We start from the raw sequence: 10,697 nt of genomic DNA on the forward strand, positions 1-10,697 counted from the left end.
TGTTTTATTTTCTCCATAATAAACAGAAAAAAAAAAAAACAAAGCATTTTACAGATGGACATCAGCTCAGTTTACTTACATACTGGCGCAAAGACCTTAAAGGGGGCACATGAGGGGGCTGATACTAGCGTGTCAAGCTACTTGATTCTCTCTGGATGTTAGGATTAGGGGTGCTGATTTTACTCCACTTTCCCCCTAAATTTTACACAGAAAATTTATGAACAGAAAAGAAGTTCAAATAGCACTGACAGAGCCACACTATTTCATCCTTGATGCCAGCTCTTTTATGGTTTATGTTGTTCCCCTCTCCGTTTCCTCTTTGGCTCTCTAGGCTCACTTCTTTTTGAACAGATGTTTAAATTTATTTTTGATTTAGTTATTTTTATTTCATGTAGATATGTGTTTTTCTTGCACACATGAAAATGCACTCATATTATGCAATGACCACAGAGGCCAGAAAAGGATGTTGGATCCTTGAACAGGAATTACAGATGGTTGTTAACTGCCATGTGAGTGCTGGGAACTGTAGCCAGGTCCTCTGCAAGAACAGCAGGTACTCTTAACCACTGAGGAATCTCTCTAGCCCCTTAGGCTCACTTCTTAATAATTTGGTTTCTTGTGTTATTGTTTTGTTTGGTTATAAACCTTAACTATACATTTTTTTCATTCTGCTATAATCAGGAGAATCATCCTAAATTATGCTAAAGTGTGTTCCAGAAGTTCAAGTCTTAGGTCAATAATGAAGCATCTTCCTCACTCAGATCTTTGATTTGCCGGCTGACTGGCCATTATGTCAGCTATTCTTTTGCGCATTATATAATTAGGAAGCATAAACATTGGAAACTTTTGTTTACCCCTTTCTTTTGGGTTAAGGAATTCTACAATTTGCCTAATTGTAGGCACTTAAAAAATCAATATAAATGCTATTTCCACAACAAAACCTAAGTTCTATAGTTGTAAAACTAATCACAAAATTCTCTACATTGCGACGACAATGGCAATGGTAGATACTGTTTCTATCTATATTGATTATTTTCCTATGTGTACAAGCACTTCTTACTCTTTGTCTTTCTAGAACTTTTCAGCTGTACCTTTTCATGATGCTCTTGACAGGAAGTTCAGATCCTGTAGAAGGATGCAGAGAATGATTTAGTTGACACTTAACCTTGATTAATAATCTGTTTAGCAAATATGTGAAAGTCCAGAGGAGCTATGTGCTTAGTACTTACTGCTTTTATAGTAAATTTGGGATGAGCAAAAGAAGATAGCACTAGTTGCTGGTGGTATTTATTGAACTATAGGGATGGGGAAGGCACACACACACAGACACACAGACACAGGCACACAGACACATGCACGGACACACGCGCACGCACGCGCACCCACACACACAGATACACACATACACACACACACACACACACACACACACACAAACACATACACACACGCACGGACACACGGGCACGCACGCGCACCCACACACACAGATACACACACACACACACACACACACACACACACACACACTAGGTCACACAAGCTTCCACTTGCCCCTCAAGCTTTCTGCTTCTGCGTTGCTGTTGGTACAGCAGCCCTTTTGAAACAGGGAGAGAATAAGAAAAACACAACTCTGAACTCAAGTTAGATCAGGAAGTTGTGTGGCAATTTCTGGAATGTCAAGAGCAAAAATAAAGAAAGCAAGAATTAATCCTGCTAGCCCCAAATGAGAAGCTGTCAGCATGAAAGCTGTAACTCTCTAAATGAATCTAACACCTCTGAAAACTCTCACAACTATGCCAAGTATTTACATGTTCTCTCTGAACGTGGCATCTACAGCAAGTGGTTTTGGTTGTGAAGCACACCATCTGTGTGATTATCCAGCCCTTGCTAGAGTACTCTGAACTCAGCAGTTGTACAACAGATGCATTTAAATATACAGTATTCCCACTCTTATAGTTCAGAATGGGTGTTAGAAACCGAGGGAAAACAACCAGCTTCCTTGAAAACTCAGGCTGCATCTGACATTTTTCCAGACACCTTTCGTAACCATCCTACATGTAGTTCTGGAAGATGACATTACCATAATAGATTTATAGATAGTGGAATAGGTCAGCCTGACCCAGGCCATCAGCAGCTGCCATCAGAGTCACAAGTGAGACACTCAATCTGGAAGGTGAAATCAGATCACTTTTTGGTTTCCATTCAAGTGGCGATCTGTGTAGTCCCAGGAAAAACAAGCCTGCAGAAGTCAGAGGGTGAATACTTTAGAGAGAGGGATAAAAGTAGTTTCATTATAATTCAGTCCTTCCATGTTCAGAGTGCATGTCTCCTTTGAAAAATAGCATTAGACTAGAATGTCTGATGAAGTGACAGAATCAGGAGTGAAGAACTGAATTCCATACCTATCTTTTATATTTCACTTAATTTATATATTCTACATGCATCTATCTACAAAGGTATTTGGCTCATCCTATTTGCAGCAATGAGATGTTAAATGCCATTTTTTGAACTTTCCACATTAGTAAAGGCTGTTAAGTGGTTCTGGGTCATAGCTTATCTAGCCTGCCTTTGTTAGGTGACCAAATGTTTTTTAGGCTAGTCCTAAGGCATGGTAGAGAAGAGCAGACACTCACTCCTTCTGTAACAGAAGAACCTTCTCCACTTTGCCCATAGGCCCTTTCCCTGTTTTCCCAGGTATAGTGCTGTGTGAGACACAGGATGTCATCAACGTTGAAAACAAGCAAACTGTAGGGAAAAAAACTGATTGTAATTGCAAGAATTTAGGAGAAAACGTAGATGAAAGATGTTCTACATTAACACAACAACAATTAGAACAGTAACTTTAATATGACAGAAAAACAGTTGTTAGTAATGTTTTCCTGCTTACTCTGGGTAAGTCTGCCTTGTAGTCAGCATCAAGTACAAAAACAGTCTTCGAGAGTCATTGGAACTTGGAACTCATGGGTAGCTTGGAAGCCCAGGAAGTATCATGAATGATGTAAGCAGCACTGTCTAGATACTATTAAGAAGCTGCAAAGACACGATAGATGTCTTACAGATACATGCCAAGTAGCCTTGATGTTGTGACTCACTGCAGCATTGCTGGTGGGTTTTGTTTGTTTGTTTAGATTTTGTGTTTGTTTTTTTCTTTTCTAGTGGGAAAAAAACTAAAAACATCATTGTATATAAACTCAAATTAGATCAGAAACTTGCAACAATTTATAGAATGTAAAAAAAAGAGTAAAAGTAAGAATTGGGAAAAAAAATCCTCTCTACAAAATGAGATGTCATTATCAAAAAACAAACAAACAAACAAACAAACAAACAGACAAAAAATCGCCAAAACCTGATGTGGATCTGAATGTTGAGAGATGGCACTTGAAGACAATCAAAACTCTGAACCAGATCCAATGGGCAGGGAACAGATGTGTTAAGTCCCTCTTGTTGTTTTCAGTCTTTATAGATAACTCACATGGGTCTAGTATTTTAATCAAATTATTTATATAGATAGGAGCTCTACATGAAAGATTTGGACAGGATCTACAAACTCTAGAGGTAGCCTTGACTTGGAGAGCCAGATTAAGGCCATTGAAGTGTTTGCTAGCCAGTAAATAAACATTAAAAGAGTATTTAGTGTGATATGATATAATAACATTCTATTTCAAAATTGCAGGCTGCCAAGAGATGGTAAGTCAATCTAGTGACTATGAAGGGAGGCATCACAGGCTGGGGGAGCAACACAATTGGTCCTGCTAGGTCCAACTCTCAGGACACACAAAGAGGCTAAGGGCTCAGTCTGGAAGAAAACGAGAATTCTCATGCCCACTGTAATGGTGACATCTGAGAAAGAAGAGAGAAAAGTTGGCTGGAATTTCATTCTTTGGAATGCTTGTTATTTAATTTTGAACTTGAGATAAATGACACTTCTGGAATGTTCGACTCCATCCTGGTTGCTCTGAACCCAAAGGTCTTTTGGTGGCATTTTCTCAGAAACTTCAATCAATCTTGTAATAATCTGAAAGTTTATTTAGACATGCAGCAGAAGTTATGTCAATATTCAGTATTTCAAAATTAGTTAAATCAATTTCTCAAAACAAGCAGGAGAGACAAGTTTGACGGTTTTTCCATTTGGAGCTGCTTCTGTCTTCAGACCTGTACAGCAGAGCTTGGGGACCCACCAGACCATGGGGCAAAGGATCCCAGCAGTTTTGATGTTTCTGGCTTGTTTCTGCTAAAAACTGTGTCATTATGTGGAAAGCACTCCCTCCTTGAATCTCATGATTTAAAAAGTCACAATCAATATTAAGGTTGAATAATATTGCTAAGAGTAGAAGAAAGGTATCTCAGGCTGTGTGTGTGTGTGTGTGTGTGTGTGTGTGTGTGTGTGTGAAGGGCATTGGACTTTCATCAAATGGAAAATGTTCACAGTGGCAAAAATCAATATAAAGATAAAGGCATGGAGGCTAAAAATTTTCTGTGGTTATGAAAATTTGACTAACAGTTATGCTGTGGGAATAAAGGTCCCAGACAACCTTGCTAAGATTCTGATTGAATGCTTGTTTTCTTACTACGTTGTGATTTCCATCGGTGACAAGTGTCTCAGCAGAATTTGGTTAAGTATTGCATGTTAATTAATATGATTTAGAGGGAGGCAGTAAAATAATTCTATATAGGATGAGTCGTAACATACCGAGTTGCTTTGAATATCATTTTGAAATTTTAATAATAGGATGATTCTGCAATGAAATTAATATTGAAAATGTTTTTGGGGGAAAATCAATAATAATAAATTATCTAGGTATTCTTGAAGTTTATAAAAAAAATTTTTGCCAACATTTTCCTTATCACTTGCTCATGATATAGTTAATAAAATTGGTAATGCTTTGATGAGAGGAAATTGCAACAGAGTTTATGAGATTTTCATCAGGTTATTCAAGTCAAAGGCAGAAATAATAAGAATGAGAATGTTCAGGCTGTTCTGCTAGATCTCACTTTTCCTTTATTCATTTTTGTTATCAATTTAACTTTAAAAACATATATGTAGAAGGTTATATGTTGCAGACAGAAATCCAAATCAATTCAGTCTATATGAGAAGCTGGGGAAACTTGAGTCTCTGCGTACATTCTACGGTTACTAAGAACACTTTGTTTATATTCACCGTCATTGCTTCCCTTTTATGCAGAAAAAAACCTTGTTGAGTAGGTTCAAAATGAGGACAAATGATAGTTTCAAACTTAGGTTTACTATACTAGTAGCTGATAATTAGCTCTGTTGTGTAATGGGAGGATGCATAGCTAGATATCAGAAATAATTCTAGATCAATTCCTCCAGTTTTTAGTTGTGTTTAGATATTAACTGTGTTTTAAAAAAATTTTATTACTAGAGCCCCATCGTTCTCATAGGAGGATAGACTGGCCATAGTAAGGCCTACTATAACACTATGCTGTACAGTGACTGGGACAATTTTATGAGATGTGAACAGTTTCATGCCTTCTTTCTTGGCTTAATGAATGCTATCACATTCATCCAAGTCCTCAGTAAAACCTTTGGAGTTGCCTACATTCTTCTCTCCTGCAAATCTAAGCAGCTGCAAATCTCTCACAGTGTGAGAAGGGAGTGAGTGCTCTCCCTTCCTCACTGCTATGATCCTGTCCAGAGGGCTGCAGAGCTGACTGGGTGCCCTGGTTTCCCCCTTGTCATTTAAATTATTCTCCAACTGCAGATCCTCCCTCCTCTGCCTCCTTCAGTATACCCTACCAGTGCATGCCACACCACCACAACCGGCTTAAATTATTCTCTAGCAACCAAAATGATCTTTCATAAACAAAAATGAATGATCTTTCATAAACAAAAATGAAACTATGTTATTGCCTTGTTTAAAATCTTCTAGCAATTTCCATGCCGTTCACAGTCCGTAGATTGCCTCTAGCGTGTAGAGGCCTCTGATGTATTCTACAAGGCCACAAATTCTTTGGCACCCTCCCATTGAAGGAAGGTATGGAATTTTCCTCCCTTTAAGGAGGTGTGGCATCAGTGTTTTGATAGTTCCAAGACTGGAAGCCTGGGCTTGCTGGGGAAGGAGCAGGCTTCACAAACAGCTGAGTTGCCATCTTATGAGAATACACCATCTGCAGAGGCCCTGAGGTGAGATTCCAGGTACAGGAAGGTCAAGGACTATGAGGTCCCCTGGGCAGTGCACTGTGTGGCTTCAGTGTGTCAGAAAATTTCCCAGAAGAGCTTTGATGTATTCCTAAACTCAAATTGTAAGCAAGCTGTTTTTTTAAGCTAAGTAGTGTGTATGTGATAGTTGTAACACAGACATAGCTCCCTGCCCCCTCATTACGTAAAAGTGTTGCCCTGCCTCTTTCTTAGAGGTATCTCTGGCTGACTTCTCTTCAGCCTCTCTGTTGTCTCTAACATGCCTGAGGTGTTTTTTGTCCAGGAGCTCAAGTAGGACTTCTAGGTCACTCTGAATCACCTCATTCACATAATTCTGTTTTATTACTCTGTTTTATTTATTTATAACCACCAGAAATTATTTCAGCCAATTGTCCGTTTTCCACCAACTCTTTTGCTAATTAAAATGTAAACATTTTGAGACCAGGATCTTTTTCTGTTTGTTTTTCCCATACTGGGGATTGAATCTAGGATCTCATTCATGCTGGTCTCATGTGGTCTACCTTTGAGTTATATCCCCAGAGAGACCAGAGTCTTACCTATCTTTCACAAAACGCATTTTGTAAAATCCAGTGTATTAATTGCATGTAAAATTGCTTTATACCTAAAGGGCTTCATTATAACTGCAAACTCCTCCCTTAGCTTCTCTGCTCTATCCAATTCATGGAAGAAACAACTGATTGTGGAAGAAATCAGAATAGGATGTTCTTCTTGGGTATATTTCAGTAAGATAGACCAGTAAGGCAAAAGAATTAGAAATATCCAACAACATTGGCATTCCGTCTACCTGAGTCAACAATAGCTATACATTTGCATCCAAAGGTCTTATTGGAAATTGACAGTTTAGTGCTATTCTTCCTCTTTTAGCCTTCCTCTACTCTTAGCTCTGTCTTCAGCATCTGTCCTTTAGCAATAAAATGAAAATGTGCTTTTTGCATCTGTCCAGGCATAATCATGGGGCCGAGTCCACATTTAATGAGGAGGCACTGGCCCATTTCAATGAAGGTACAGCTAGCTCATAATGAAATTCATGTGGATTTTTGTTGTTTACATTTTAACACCTAGTAATCACTTAGGAATATTAATAGTACTTAGGCTACTCTAGGGTAGAGATAATGAACAAAACTTAGGAGACTTGTAGAAACTTGTAGGAAATCATAAGAGATATTTAATTTCAGTGAGTTTATTAGTATGATAACTAGGTAACTATGTAATTATCAGCACATATGAGGAGAGCAAGTTTTATATATGTATATATATATGCATACGTGTGTTGTCACGTTATAATTTAGCGAAACTCACTGATTAGCAAGACATCGAAAAGTTAGAATGGAAATCCAGACTCTGAGAGTCCTAGAATCTCTGAAACCATCTTGCAAATTTTCTTCCGTCTGCTTGTCAACATGACTTTCGAAATAACTAATCTGGAAAGAATATTGTAGAAAAAAAATATCTTGTGGACTTGTTCCCCGTCCCTAATAAATGCCGGTTTTAGGCAGTGCTTTTTGTCAGGAGTCTCCGTTCCAGCTTTAAAAGCCAAAAGGAAGATGAAAATGAATACACCAAAATGTAATTTAAAATGCAAATGCAGACTCTTCAGAAAAGCAACAAAGTCTGACTGCAGTTTTTCTTAATGATGGCTTAGTAGACAGTGTTTTGGGTACCTTCCTCCCGCTGGGAAAGCCCAGCCTGTATGCAGCTGCAGTGTTCTCTGTGCCCTCTGATTAAATGTGTTTTACCTAAGAAAACCTCAGTCTCCGTCACAGAAATCAACAGGTACCTACTCAGTAATACACAGAAAGGCCATGATGTGTGACAGCATGGCTGTTCATTCCTGAGAAATTCCCAAAATAAAAGTGGTAGCTGCTGATTTTATTCTATTTATTATTTTTACTTTATGTGTATGAGTATGTTGCCTGCATGTATGTAATTGCACCCATGTCATGCAATGCTGCAGAGGTCAGAATTGGGTGTCAGAGCCCTGGAACTGGAGATACGGACATTTGTTAGCCACCACGTGAGCGCTCTGAATCGAACTTGGGTCCTTCTGCAAGACCTACAAGTGCTCTTAACCACTGAGCCAACTCTTCAGCCCAAGTCGCATATTTTAAAGGGAGGCCAGCTAACCTACATTCTCCAACAGCTCATAATATTGTTTTTAAAAAAAATCAAGCCCTGAATCAAGGACCCATTTTGTATTCTTTTACCGTCTTTCATGCAGGAGAATGCACAAATACTTTATAGTTAGATTTACTGAGAATCTAAGTGTGAAGAATTCTAAGTGTGCAGTTACGCCTTATTTTGGTTTTTATCCATGTTATACCTGGATAGTATGAGACTGTATTTTATGTCGAGCTTGAGAAAATACATGACTCACAATAGAAAATATTCACTTTTCTAAAATCTTAGAACTTGCTCATGAAAGAGTACAAAACCATTTGGGGGCCTAAATATTTACTCTGTCCCCCTTTTCCACAAGTGGACATGTGTTGTAACAATGAGCATGAAGTGGACAGTATGTGCACAGGGACACCTACTCAAAGGTTTGCCAGAGTCCAGCAGCAAGGCAGCAGTGGTTTCTCCAAGTAACATACCTGCTAGGGAAAGCTTACATCAAAAAATTAGAATTTGTAATGTTTGAAACGGTTTGTAGATCTCAGGTGTAATCCAGTCTCCATTATGTGTACTAATTAGGACCCCACAGGCAAAGGAAATTACTTCCTCATCCTTGACATTCACTGTTAAAACTTTGTGAACCTAATTAATGGAGCTCTATCAGTTATTCACACCATTTGATCCTCTCTGTGGGGGTATCACAGGTTAGAACGTGGTCACACAGAAGTAAAGAGACTGTGAGCTGGAAAGGTCTGGATGACTTCAGGACATTGTGTTGTCCCAATTATTCACCCAGGTGCCAAGCTTTGGAGGCTGTGGGATCCTCAGTGAGGGAGGGGCACAAGCTGTCTAATGCAGCCTGGAATAGCACTGGAGTTTGGAACTCATGCCTGTTGTGTTACCTTGCTTTGGACCTGCCCATATCGCTTACGTGGGTATTATCCGGCCCGAATGCAGGGTTTCTTGTAACTGCACATATGTTTGGGATGAAAGACAGAATCTCTTGTTTAACTCTATCAGTTACCTTGCTCAAGGAATCACAACTGCCTCTTTGTACATTTGGTGTGATGTGTTTGAGGAGATGAAGCAGGTGTGTGAAGAGGAAGAAAAGGAAGTGAATAGAGCTTCCTTCTGACCACTGGGATCACGTGAAGAACACATTTTAGAGATAACTTCATAGGCATGTACCCTACAAATAAACAGTTTTGATATTTTACATGGAGTCAAACTGTTCTGGGGTTCCTCATGTGGAACTGCTTTATTTTCCCCACAACTTCTTGCCTTTAGTTCCGGTTTTAACCCCATGTTGTTGTTGTTTTTTGTTTTTTTCTTTTGGAAAAAAAGTGTTAAATTTGAGGTCTCTCTCCTCCCTAGAAATTAAGTGCCCAAATTTATCTGCATAAAATAACACTTTCATGATATCATTCAAATATATTTTTCTTTTAGTAATTATTTTTGAACGAGTATTTTTCATTATTAAAAAAAAAAAGATCGGTGTCTTCCTTTACTGCCCATCATGCAAAGGAAAAGGATACATTCTAAATTAGTTAGACTTATTGACTGTTTTTTTTTTGAGACAGGAACTTCTTATGTAAACCAGGCTGGCTTCAAACTAGTGATCCTCCCTCCTTTACCATTAACTTGTCTTTCTTGTGGAATATTATGAATATAACATATAAAGTATTAAACTGAGAAAAGAAGATTGGAGTGGCAGGGAGGCGTCTTCTTAATCACAAGTAGGAAAATGATCAGGAAAACCCAATCTCAGTTCCTCTGGTTGACCTTTGGCTGCTAGGGTTCTGCGGTAACAGTGCCCATCTTTCTCAAATGAACAAGCTTCCTACTCCTCCCCATCCAAACTGAAGGCTCATTGCCCACTTTCTCCTTTCAGCCAGCTGCTGTTATTTCTAATGAGTCTGGCAGTCTTGATGAGGAAGAAAAAGAGATCAATAATGTTGTTAGTGGACACACACACACGCACACACACACACAACCAAATTATCTTTTTCTTTATTCCATGTGGTGGACTAATCTCTATTCAAAGTAAGCAGTAGTGCCCCCTTCAGCAGTATCTATACTAAAACTGGAATGATACAGATTAGCATGCTTTACAAGAGGATGACAGGCCAATTAAGTAATAGATCTGCAATCTTAGTTTATCATCCATTCTGCCTTAGTTTTTATGTTTCTTTGAATTCTTTTTCTCGTACGCTCCTCGCATTAATGTATTCGATTTATGAAGGGACACCACCCGCCCCCGTTATGCTGCCTCTATAGAATACTACTGTAATAATATTTGTACTACTGCCACTGGTCCTACTGATCAGAAACCCTCTTATACGACTGTGTGTTAGAGACTGCTGCAGACACCAGATACGAACTCATCTGTCCTGTAAGAGAC

The sequence above is a fragment of the Nannospalax galili genome, unplaced genomic scaffold (assembly GCF_000622305.1).
Source record: "Nannospalax galili isolate Female #2095 unplaced genomic scaffold, S.galili_v1.0 scaffold41, whole genome shotgun sequence".
Classification (NCBI taxonomy): domain Eukaryota; kingdom Metazoa; phylum Chordata; class Mammalia; order Rodentia; family Spalacidae; genus Nannospalax; species Nannospalax galili.